The sequence below is a fragment of the Talpa occidentalis genome, unplaced genomic scaffold (assembly GCF_014898055.3).
Source record: "Talpa occidentalis isolate TD23 unplaced genomic scaffold, MPIMG_talOcc4v2.1 talOcc4.8, whole genome shotgun sequence".
NCBI classification, from domain to species: Eukaryota; Metazoa; Chordata; class Mammalia; order Eulipotyphla; family Talpidae; genus Talpa; species Talpa occidentalis.
In genome coordinates, this window is record NW_023605194.1 from 68682557 (window position 1) to 68695765 (window position 13209).

The window sequence follows — 13209 nt, forward strand, 5'->3', positions numbered from 1 at the left end:
TGGTCATGGTCTTTCCTGGCCTGGTGATGGCCAGCCATGAGTGGGGCAGGTAGGAGGGGCCACCCTCTGCCAGGCCCCGTGCTCAAATCCTTTGCTTCTTGCTGTTGTTTTTGTGGTGACTCTGAGAAATAAGCACCTTGTCATAACCCCCTTTCCAAGGAGGAAACCGAGGAAGGACTAGCCCATTGATAGATCAGCGGGGTCTGGTGTGACCCCAGTCCTGCTTCCTCCAGGCAGTCCTCATCACGGGCCCACCAGTGCACGGTGTTTTCTGCTCAGGCCTCCAGCCCTCGTGATTTTGATCCACTCCTGCCACTACTGGCCTTGAGCTGGTAGCCTTGCTGTCTCGGTTTCTGCTTTTTGTCAGTTTCTTAAAATTTCTTCAGATGAGATTATTATTAATATAAAATTATTATTCCACACAGAAGTGGAATAATCAGTGGGTCTCGTGGGGGTTCTGTTTTTGCTCTTTGAGGCCCCTCCTTGCTGCTTTCCGTCGTGCCTGTGACCATTTACACCCCTGACAGACCACCCATGTCCTGCCCTCCACATGCTGGCCAGTCCTGCTCCAGGCTGAGGCCCCGATGGGCTTCCCTTCCAGCGATGCTGGCCCACTGTCACCTGATCCGGAATTTCACTCCGTGTTTATCCAAAGAAAATGCAAACTCTAACAAAAATAGTGACCCACATCCCCGTGTTCATTGCAGCCTTGTCTGCGGTAGCTGAGGTCTGCAGACAAGCTCGGTGTCTGTGGATGGACAGACAGGTAGATGGATGGATGGAGCAGTTGTGATGCACAAGAACTCACACTAGGGCCTCCCCGGTGGCGCAGCGGTTGAGCGCTGGGTTGCGAAGCTGCCCGCGGCATCTGCGGCTCTGGTTCGATCCCCGGCTGCTCCCCGGCCACCGGAGGAGGGTCCCACATGGCGCGCAGACCTCTCCTGCCGCCCGCTGCTCCCCTCAGCAGTGTACTTCGGTCCTTCTGCCTGCTCTGCTCCCTGCTCTGGCTCTGGTGAATTCTCTCACCCTCCCGTGCTTCTGACTGTACCCAGTGCTTGTACAAACAAAACAAACAAACAAACAAATAAATAAATAAATAAATAAAAACATGCCTCTATTTAAAAAAAAAAAAAAAAGAAATGAGTAATCATGTTAAAAAAAAAAAAAAAGAACTCACACTACCCATGCAATATTAGTCAACTGGTAAGAGCTTCATACTTGGGCCTCCCCGGTGGTGCAGTGGGTTGAGCGCCGCGTGGTGAAGCTGTCCGTATTCCTCTGTAGCACAGGTTTGATTCCTGGCCAGGCAGGGAGATATCCACATAGTGCAGAAGACCTCTCCTGTCTTGCCCGCTGCTCCCCTCAGCAGTGTATTTCAGTCAGTCTGCCTGTTCTGTTCCCCGCTCTCTCTGGTTAATTCTCTCACCTTCCCATGCCTCTGACCTGCACCCCAGTTCTTGTATAAATAAATAAATCTTTAAAAAAAAAAAGAGCTTCATACTTGCCATTTGTCACTATCCGGATGGAACTGGAGTCTTCAGAGAAAGAAGTCAGAGACAGAAAAGTGTGTGTCGGCATATTAAAAAAACTAGCAACAACAAATGTTGGCGAGGATGTGGAGAAAAAGGAACTCTCCTGCACTGTTGGTGGGAGTGCAAACTGGTCCAACCACTATGGAGAACTGTGTGGAGATTTCTGGACCTACTAAACATAGAGCTTCCATATGATCCAGCCATTCCACTCCTGGGTATTTACCCAAAGGGCACAGAAACATCAATTCCAAAGAGCACCTGCACCCCTATGTTTGTAGCAGCACTGTTTACAATAGCTAAGCTTTGGAAACAACCCAAATGCCCAAAAATAGATGACTGGATCAAGGAGATGTGGTACATATATACCATGGAATATTACTCAGCAATCAAAAAAGATAAACACATGCAATTTGCAGCAACATGGATGGAGCTGGAAGGGATCATGCTCAGCGAAATAAGCCAGAAAGAAAAAGAAAAATACCGGATGGTCTCACTCATAGCAGGAATCTAGAAGGCTTAAATAAGGAACCAGGAAAAAGAATAACTATAAGAAAGAAAATAACAAAATCAACAAACAACTATGAACCAGAGACACTCTATGGGGGGTGGGGGGCGGGGAAAGGAGGACTTGGGGTCAAAATAAGGGGGTTGTAATTGTATGGGGAATATAAAAATAAAATTTAAATAAAAAAAAAGTGTGTGTCGGATCTTAAAAAAAACACTCAAGATCATTGATGCAGAGAACAGGTGGGGGGGTCAGAATGAGTAAGGGGGTGTCAGAAGGCACAGACTTGCAGTTATAAAGTGAGTGCTGGTTGCGGCTTGGTGACTGTGATTCACGACACACCACAAAAATGACTTAGAACTGTGTGTGGTGACTGTGAATGTCTGTTTCCCAGTGTCTGCCAATGTCGCACGTTAAGGTCAACACCAGAAGTGAGTCCATTTCAGTTGGTGACGACATATCAGTTTTAACTCTATGAAAACAGAGGATCAGCTCTGGTGGCTGTAGCTGCTAGCGACCACTCAGGTTTGTGGGGTGCCTGTGAGGCGCCTTGCTCAGACCTGCCCAGAGGAAGCACAGATAGTCCAGAGGGTCCAGCTGCCTGTCTCAGGTAGAGGGGTCTTTGATCTTGGGAGCATGGAATTTGTGGAATTTGATTAGGTTTTTTGGAGGTGAGGTTATGGAGGGAAGGGCTGGGTAAGAAAGGAAATTGGAAGTGACTGAATTTTTGCTCAACAATCTGAATCATCTCAGAGGTGGAGCTCAGCACACAGAGAAAGGATTGATACACAAGCCATGGAGTAGGAAAAAGTAAGAGAACCTCCCCTGTTACAATGCTAGTGGGGTGCACTGTAATGGGATGCACTATAGGGAGGTACACTATAGTGGGATATCTGTAGGGGGTGGCTCTATTTGAACAAAGCTGGTTGAATCAATCTAGTATAAAGATCAGTCATGTCAAAAACCCCTCCCCCTCCATCCCGGACAAATGTAAATTTAACCTTGTGACAGCCAGTTTGTAGTTTTGGGCTTAGGAGGTGTTACACCCTTGAAAACTTTACTCTAGAATTTAGTATTGCAGGGAAAATCCCTGCAAACTCAGGATTAATTGGAAAAGGCATTGGTTGGGGCTGATAAGAAGACATGTTGCTGGCATCCTCCTGCGGGACTGCCCACTACTGCAGCCGAGGGCCGATGCCACCTCCGACCTCCCTGCAGTCTGCAGGTGGAGCCACAGGGCTGCTGCTGGCCCAGGCTGGTGGTTAGCCTGCCACATGCCTGGCCACGCACCTCACCGCCACACCTGCCCCACTGCTTACCTTGGGCTGAGGCCTCATGGTTCCATAATGCATTCTTTTCAGGACCTGAGACTGGAAAGTTTTCTTTTGCATATCAAATTTACATCACTTAGACATCATATGACTACACCTACTCAAGAATGCAGGCCGCCCTGGTAGACAGTTTGGTCTCTTTTAGGAGCTAGTTGAGTGATTGCTGTCAGGTCTTCCTTTCACTGTTTGGATCCTGCTGCTTGGACCAACTCGAGTGACGCCCGCTTGTGAGCGAGGAACTCAGGGAATGCAGCGCTCCCCGCAGACTGCCGCTGTGGTGCGCGCGCGCTGCCAGTGACAGCAAGGTTTTCTTGCTTGTCAGCTGGACAGGGAAAAGGCAGCCAAAAAAAGAAAGAGAAAGAAAAATGCAAGCCAAGAAAAATGTGAGGTCTCCCCCTTCATGGGGGCTGCTCTGGCCCCTGCACTGCAAGGACCTGGGAGCCAGGGGTGAGGTGGTGGCCACCTGGAGGAAGCCCACTCTGAGGCATGTCCAGGAGACCATGTGTGAACTTGACCAGAGCTCTCGGTGCTCTTGCTACTTCCAGGACATTCTATAAACACTAGAAATAACTTGTGTATATAAAAAAGCCATGTGGCTGAAAATTCGTTTTTGCCAGTTCTGAGACGTCTGCTTGGTGTGTTGGTGATGCCTCTCTGGCTGCTGGGCCCACCGTTCCGCAGCCTCCAGCCAGGCAGGTGCCTGATGTTCTGTCATCGCCGGCGTCTGTATGCCCCCTCACCAAGCGTGCGTGACCGGCCAGTGTCTCAGCTGTGGATTTACCCCGTAGAGCTCATTGTCAGTTTGACCTCAATGGTGGTTTGGTCCAGGCTGGAATATTTCGTGCCTTTTGGAAGCTCTGTTTAAAAAAAAAGGCGTCTTTCATTGTCGCTAAGATTCTTGAGAAAGTTCTGGGACAGGCCTGGCCTCCCTGCCATGGGCTCTGCTTGTGCCTGCACAGTGCTGCCTCATGCGAGATGCGACTTTGCCCTCCCCCAAGCCACATCATCTTGGTCCCTGACGCGCCTGCCCCCCCCCCCCCAAGTGCCCCGTCTCTGGAGCCCACCCCTCCTGGATCACCGCCCCTCCCTGTTGCCCCCTCCCTGGCCTTAGGGAGCCCCAGTTCTGCAGTCAGATTTCTAGGGTTTGGTTTTTAAATTTCATTTTTAAAATTTGGTTGTGTTGCAAATACACACCTGTGTGTTGAAGATGAGAATGGAAGAGGGGCAGCTGGATGCATTTATGGCTGTTCAAATGGGGTTTTGCCCTCTGCCCTTCTGAGCCAGGTCACAGGCACGTTGCTCTTCGGGTGCCAGGGAGGTTAGTGTAGAGGCGATGAGCTGAACCCTGCCCGCCGCAGCAAACAGTAAGCCTTGGGAGCCGCTCTGTCCTTACTGCTTGCTACTGTTGGTTTTCCAAAAACTCTCAGTACTTACAGTTTACTTTTAATGATGTGTTTCTCCAAATAGAAACTAATAGTATGATTGTTACCATTGAAATAAAAAACTCAGAATATCCCCCCTTTCATTGGATTTTGCCTTTTTAGTTAGAATTTACTTTTGAGGTATTTTGTTCTGCTTTTGTAGGGTCTGACTGTTAATATGTGTTAGCCATGTTGTATACTAATAGGCTTTTTGAACTACCGATTCCACCAGTTTCTCATTTAATTTTTCTATTTTCTGACCTCCCTGGTGGCGCAGCGGGTTGAGCACTGCCCTGTTAAGCTGTCTGCAGCCTCTGCAGCGCCGGTTCAATTCCTGGCCGGCCAGGGAGAAACCCACATGGCGTGGCAGACCTCTACTACCTTGCCCACTGCTCCCCCTCAGCTGTGTCTTCAGTCTGTCTGCCTGTTCTGCTCCCCGCTCTGTTTCTGGTGAATTCTCTCACCTTCCAGTGCCTTTGACCTGCACCCCGGTTCTTGTATAAATAAATAAATTTAAAAAAAATAATTTTTCTATTTTCTTTAAAAACTGTAATGGAAACCTGACTATACTCTGTGCAGATAATTGCTGTAAGAGTGATAATGCTGTCTCATGGACATTTTCCACATATATTTTCCCAGGGTATGTTCTTTTTGCATTGTACTGTGTATATTTTATTTATTAGTAGCATTATTGCACTACATTATTAATTATTTCCTATAATCAAATAACTCTGCCTTTATTTTTTGCTGATTTCTTCTAATTCCTTGACATTCAGATGCTGAGTTTCCTCCAAAGCCTACATTGAAGTGCCTGTTTCCGTAGCTTTTATTTTTTTAATTCTTTTTAAAATTTTTATTATTTATTTATTAAGATTTATTTATTTATGCATACAAGAGCTGGGGTACAGGCCAGAGATGCAGGGGGTGAGAGGATTCACCAGAGACAGAGTAGGGAACAGAACAGGCAGATTAACCAAAGTACGCTGCTGAGGGGAGCAGCAGGTGAGACAGGAGAGGTATGCTGCGCCATGTGGGTTGCTCCCTGGCCGGCCTGGGATCGAACTCCTGTTGCAGAGGCTAAGGATTGCTTAAACCCTTGTACCACCAGGGAGGCCCTAATTCTTTTTCTAAAGATTTATTTCCGTGGCTTTTAGATGAAAAGGTGTTCGATGTCGCGTGCACGTCCCAGGCCCAGGTTGTGCCTGCAGCTTTGTTGAAGCTTCGATGGTCTGTGAGCTTTGATAGTGAGGCGCACTTGACCCCAGGCGGTCCAGACGTGAGAAGGCCCCACCCCGCCTGGCCAGGAGGACAGAGCCCACTGGACCCAGGGCCCATCTCTAAGGCCAGATTCTTAACTACCTCGACAAAAAAATTTCGCAATAAGAGCTCTCTGAGTCAATCATGTGCAGCCCCCTCGGGGACATGCTGTGATCCCTTGCCGGCCCCCCTGGTGAAGAAGATAGGGTGGTGACCCCGAGAAGCCAGGCTCACCACATGCTGCCATCGGTTGGTGTCATCAGCGCGGTGTCTTAAAAAGTCAGGGCATTGCTTAATTGTGACTCAGGTGAGAGGTGTAGAAACGTGGTGGCTGTAAACAGGCTGCACTGCAGCCAGAGCACCTGGGTGTGGCGTGGGAGCCGACAAGCCTGCCCTCCTCCAAAGCGTGGGGGGCCGTTGGGTCCTTGGGTGCCTGTGTTGAGCTCCTGGTGTTGCAGCAGGGTTGGGGCTGCTCTGGTTAGGGAGCCTATGGCTGCTGTCCACAGTTCCCGAGGTCTTCCTGCTGATTCCTGTCTTTGACCAGCTCTGGAATAGCTGATGATGCTGTCATACCTGGCGCAGTGGGTTGAGCGCAGTGCTGCTAAGCTCTCCGCAGCCTCTGCAGCTCTAGTTCGATTCCCAGCCAGCCAGGGAGATTCCCACATGGCACGGCTGACTTCTCCTGTCTCACCTGCTGCTCCCCTCAGCAGTGTATTTTGGTCCTTCTGCCTGTTTTGCTCCCCGCTCTGTCTCTGGTGAATTCTCTCACCCTTCTGTACTTCTGGCCTATATCCCAGTGCTTGTATAAATAAATAAATCTTTATATATATATATTTTTTAATTTATTTATACATGCACTGGGTACAGTCAGAAGTGCAGGAGGGTGAGAGAATTCACCAGAGCCAGAGCGGGGAACAGAACAGGAAGACTGATGAAATACACTGCTGAGGGGAGCAGCGGGTGCAGCAGGAAAGGTCTGCGCACCATGCGGGACCCTCACCTGCTGCCGGGCATCGAACTGGTGCTGCAGAGGCTGCGGGCAGCTTTGCAGCCCAGCGCTCAACTGCTGTGCCACTAGGGGAGGCCCAATAAATCTTAAAAAAAAAAGATTTATTCATTTATGCATATAAGAACTGGGGCACAGGCCAAAGTTGTGAGGAGTGAGAGGACTCCCCAGAGACGGAGTGGGGAGCAGAACAGACAGATTTACTGAAATACACTATTTTTGTAAAATAAATTTTATTTTTATATTCCCCATACAATTGCAACCCCCTTATTTTGACCCCAATCCCTCCCCTCCCCGCCCCCACCCCCTAAAGAGTATCTCTAGTTCATAGTTTTTTGTTGATTTTGATTTTCACTTTCTTATACTTATTCATTTTCCTGGTCCCTTATTTAAGTTTTCTAGACTCCTGCTATGAGTGAGACCATCCGGTATTTTTCTTTCTCTTTCTGGCTTATTTCGCTGGGCATGATCCCTTCCAGCGCGATCCATATTGCTGCAAATTGCATGTGTTTATCTTTTTTGAATGCTGAGTAATATTCCATGGTGTATATGTACCACATCTTCTTGATCCAGTCATCTATTTTTGGGCATTTGGGTTATTTCCAAAGCTTAGCTATTGTAAACAGTGCTGCTATAAACATAGGGGTGCAGGAGCTCTTTGGAATTGATGTTTCTGTGTCCTTTGGGTGAATACCTAGGAGTGGAATGGCTGGATCATATGGAAGCTCTATGTTTAGGAGGTCAAGAAATCTCCACACAGCTCTCCATAGTGGTTGGACCAGTTTGCACTCCCACCAACAGTGCAGGAGAGTTCCTTTTTCTCCACATCCTCGCCAACATTTGTTTTTTTAATATGTGCCACTCTCACTGGTGTAAGATGGTATCTCATTGTAGTTTTGATTTGCATTTCCCTGATTACAAGTGATGTTGAGCATTTTTTCATATGCCTGTTGGCCATTTGTGTTTCCTTTTTGGAGAAGTTTCTTTTTAGCTCTTCTGCCCATTTTTTGACTGGATTATTTTCTTTGTTTTTGTTGAGTCTCATCAGCTCTTTGTAGATTTTTGTGATCATTCCTTTATCATTAGTGTTGTGTGCAAAATTTTTCTCCCAATCCGAGGGGTATCTTTTTGTGTTGGCTACTGTCTCTTTTGCTGTACAGAAGCTCTTTAATTTGATGTAGTCCCAGCTATTTATCTTTGCCTTCACTATCACTGCTTTGGGTGATGTGTCTTTAAAGATGTTACTGTGGTGTATGTCATGTAGTGTTTCACCTGTATTTCCTTCTATATATTTTATAGTTTCAGATCTTATGTCTAGTTCTTTAATCCATTTTGAGTTGATTTTTGTGTATGGTGTGAGGTAGTGATCAAGCTTCATTCTTTTGCATGTAGCAACCCAGTTGAAATACACTATTGAGGGGAGCAGCAGGGAGACAGGAGAGGTCTGCTGTGCCATGTGGGTCGCTCTCTGGCCGGGGATCGAACTTGTGCTGCAGAGGCTGCGTTCCGCCTCATAGGTTGCATCTTAACCCCTTGAGCCACCAGGGAGGCCTGATGTTGTCATATTTCTGTGGTCATACTGGAGTGTTACTAAAATGTGAAAAGATACATTTGGCTTTTTTGCCCAGCTCAGCCCAGTGTACTTTACTCCCAAATGTACTTTACTTCTCGAGGCCTTGAAGCCACACGGCCTGGCACCAGAGATGGCACGTCCTCTCCAGTCAGACTCCTCCTTGGTGCTGCTCTGAGGGGGGCACTTCTAAGACGCCCACCCCTTCACTTGATGATGGATTTTCTTATGGCCCTTCTGTAATAAAAGAAGTTATTACATAGGGGTTATGCCAATATTTTCTTTTAAAATATTTACTCTTTGGGCCTCCCTGGTGGCACAAGGGGCTAAGATGCAGCACTGTGAAGCTATCCGCAGCCGCTGCAACATGGGTTTGATCCCCGGCCAGGGAGCTACCCACACGGCACGGCAGACCTCTCCTGTCTTCCTGCTGCTCCCCTCAGCAGTGGATTTCAGTGGATCCACCTCTTCTGTTCCACACTATGTCTCTGCTGAATCCTCTCATGTCCTGCACCTCTGGCCTGAACCCCAGTTCTTGTATGCATGAATAAATAAATCTTTAAAAAAATAAAACTTTTTTACTCTTTAATTTTCTCTCTCTTATTTTAAAGATTTATTTATTCATGCATACAAGAACTGGGGTACAGGCCAGTGGTGTGGGGGGTGAAAAGATTTACCAGAGACAGAGTGTCTCAGAGACAGAGCAGAACAGGCAGATCCACTGAAATCCACTGCTGAGGGGAGCAATGCGGAGACAGGAGAGTCTGCTGCGCTGTGTGGGTTGCTCCCTGGCCGGGAATCGAACTCATGATGCTTTGGCTGTGGATAGCTTCATAGATTGCATCTTAACCCCTTGTGCCACCAGGGAGGTCCAATTTTTTTCTCTTTGACTCCCTTCATCCATTGTTCTGGAAACCACCAGTCTTCATGTATAAACTTTATTTTTTTGTTTTTAGATTCTACGTGTAAGAGAGCATGTGGTATTTTTTTTTCTCTGACTTATTTCACTTAGCATCTGGCCCTCGCAGTCCATCTGTGATGTTGAAAATGGCAAGACTTATTCTGTTATGGCTATATAATATTCCTTTACATGTACATGACAATTTCCTTTATCCACTGATAAATATTTAGGTTGTTCCCTTCCTCAGCTATTTTAAGTAATACTGCAGCAAATGTGGGGGTGTAGAGATTTTTTTGAATTACTATTCCTAATTTTGTTTTCTTACACTTAGACTGAGCTAAATTGAAGGGTTAGCTTTTACTACACCTTTTCCTTGTGCTTCAGTCATACAAATGAGTGTATTTTTGCTTAGGATTTTTATGATTGTCCAAAGCAGTTCTGTATAATAGGCCATTAAGTTCAAACAGAGTGGCGAAATGTACAAATTCGAGATCAGTTATTTTTCAGGGATTTCAGATCTTCAGTTCTCAGTTTAGGTCTTTTTAAACTGTGTTCCTTGTCACCTTCGGAGTCCCAGGCTTTCATCCAGTCAGGTCTGCTCTTCTGTGTAATGTTCTCTATGAAAATGAAGACATTGCTTAAACCAGTGATGCTGGTGTATTTGAAGGATGGGGAGCTGAACAGGCCATAACAACCGACTCTCCCCAAGGGTCCAACATCCCAGGGTGGGTCCTACATGGTGTCAGTGCTGGAGCTGGAATTCCCTGACCTGCTGACCTGGGCTGAGCTCCCCAGGCAGGGCTGGGTGAAGCCTTGCTGCTTCCAGCCTATCCTGTTACGTTTATAAAGTACATTCTGCAGCTTGACCTTCTGTGCCAGAGCACTCTGCACACTGTTATTCCATATTTCCTCTTGAATACCTGGCCCGTCAGTCCTCTGGGACCCAGTTACACTGCTGCAATCAAGACTTCAGAGTACACACAGTTTTGTTAAGAACTGAAGCACATTTCTAAATCTGTGAGCTCAGATGTGAAATGGAAAATTACTGAGTACATTCTAATCTCAGGACCAAGAATGCCAGTTTTATTTTTATGTTTAGAAAAGAAACATGAAGTGTTGTTTATCTGTGGGTGTGAAAAATAGCACATGATCACTATTTCTAAAGGCTTTTTCCTGCTCATCTTAATTTGATAACTCTAGCTTTATTCAGATACATTTTCTCCTGGATTGTTGGCATGTTATTTCTTATTTAGATTCTTTTGAATTACTGCAGACTTTTTTATACTTTAATTCTGATTTCTCTCTTTAACTTTGTTTTTTAGAAGGCCCTAACTAAATGTTAGCTTTTAGTATCACTTTGTAAATATGCCTATTCCTTGAGGATGATGTTTTCACCATCTTTCCTCAAGTTGTAGTAGCTTTAATGAGAAAATCTGCTGGTATTTCTTCATTAGTCAGTTACTCTAGTAACTCTTTTACTTGCATTACCTCATTTAATCTTTCTAATGATTCCATAAAGTGTAGTTACAATTATTTTCATCTTACAGATCAGGAAACTGAGGCTCAGAGAGGATAGTTTGCCTGAGATTTGGTAGTTGGGTTATAACTCAAACTCAGCATTTAAATTCAGGACTTTGGGACATGGTTATTTCAAAACCTAAGCTCTTGAATTACAGTAGGTTCAGGATTTTTAATTTGTGGTCCCAGTGAGTGATTGCGTGTGTCTCCAACCCTGACGAGACTAAGGTGATGAGTGAGTCCTCCTTAGTCCCAGTGCTGGTCCCTGTCCTCAGACAGTCGCTGCCAGACCCAGCACCAGTTGTCAAGTCATCTCCACGACCTGTTTAGTTTCATGAGCTGGGCAAGAGGAATTCCAGCTCTTGCAGGCATCTCTTGCTTAAGCTCGCTTGTGGTGATGAGGGCACGTGGCTGGTGTTGCTAATTATACCTCACTCATTCCTTGTTCCTTGAATCTTGTCAAGAAACATCATCCTCCCCCTAGTGTCCCTTCTACTCTAGTGTCCACTGCTCTTGGCCCTAGAAATGTCTGCAGCGGCCATTCTTCCTTGAGCCCCCAGGCATTTGCGAGCTCTGGTTGTTCCCCCGCTCATCCTGTTGTGTGACAAGGGTCCTGGCTTTTCCTTCCGCTCCAGCAGAAACATGCGCAGCTCTGACTCCTCAGAGTCAGATGACAACGGAAGGTGGTGGAGGGTGCCCCTTGAGCAGGTGGACTGACAGGTGAAGAGGGGACACCCAGGGCCAGCCTGTGGGCTAGTTTGGGGGCCTGGAATCACCACCCCCTTGCCTGGGGCATGTTTGGCCCCACAGACACTGGCAGAACCGCTGGTGTAGCCTGCAAGGTAAGGGAGAGAGCTGGGGGACAAGCCACCGGGGCACTTAGGGTCCTGGTGGACCCCCATTCACCGGGCTGGCGTCACGTGCTGGGAGTGTGGCGGGAGAGGAGATGCTCTGTCTGCCAGATGCCCATGGAGCTCACTCTGAAGAGCCCCTCCTGCGCCCACACTGCCCTCCTCAGCTAACCGCTCTCCATCCCCTGCCTGTGACCTTGTGACCTTGTGCCTTATGTGCTTGTGTATAAAACGGGTCCTGATCTCACAGTGCCTCCAGGTCGATTAAAATCGTGTGTAAATGGCAAATTGCTTTATTTTATGAGAAAGACTTATTTTTTAATTTAATAAACCAGAAGCAGTTTACACTGATTGCCAAAGGGAGGTAGATGTGAGGGGTACGACTTTATTCTGCCTGCAGCAGCCTCCCTGCCTCGCCCCCAAAGCCCCAGTGCACCCCCCCCCCAGGCTGCCCCCTTGGCCCTGCCCCATCTCCCCTTTCTGGCCACCACTGTATTTTTCAGAGTCCTAGGAGTTGTTTTGTTGTGATCCACTAATTTGTCTGCTTGTTTGTGTTTCATAAACAGCTTTCACTTTCGGACTCGGTCCACTGAGCAGTGTCTCAGTTTCCATCCCTTTTGTCACAAAAGGCACTGTGTCATCTTTGTAGCCGAGTAGTATCTAATGTTCTGGGCTTTTACACTAAGATCTTGTGTTGTGGATAAGCATGCACTGGGGGGCCGTGGAGGATATGAGAGAAACACTGTCTGCTCTGCAGGGACTCAGCTAACTCGGGGGTCCCTCTCAGCCTGTCGGCGCTTTCCAAAACTTTCTGGGTTCCAGCATCACTGTGACCCTGGCGGGGAGGGGAGGTGGGCTTGGTCAGGACAGTGACCCAGGCCAGCCGGGGTGGCCCCCGTGCAGGGCCGGCCCCCTGAGGTCAGTTCCTGGCAACTGGGGACATTCGAAGCTGCTGTTGCTCCAGCCCCCGTCCTCCGTAATTGCCGTCATGACGTCCATAGATTGTTAAAACCACAGTTAAAACCTATTAAACCTGTGATTTTAAAATCAGCCCTTCCACTGAGCATCAAGTCATAGCATATGAAGCAAATCCTTCTGCTCTGAGTAACACCATGGAGCTGGATTCTGACACCGTAGAAGGTGCTGGCATTTATCTCCACCAAACAGGAAGTGCTGCTATTGTCTGATTTGGGGCCAAGGATGTTTTGATAAATATGGCCCGGAATGACTGAGGTTTTAATCTAGTGATCGGTGTGATACAGTAACTAACGGGGCTCCCTCAAAGATAAATATTTACAGTAGCAACTCGATTGCTTT

General features: G+C 47.2%; 1 protein-coding gene across 2 annotated transcripts in view; it reads left to right on the forward strand.

Annotated features, from left to right (window-relative positions):
- Positions 1-13209, forward strand: part of PTPN14 (protein tyrosine phosphatase non-receptor type 14) — a 143358-nt gene that overhangs the window by 29038 nt on the left and 101111 nt on the right. The gene's annotated exons all lie outside the window — the stretch shown is intronic.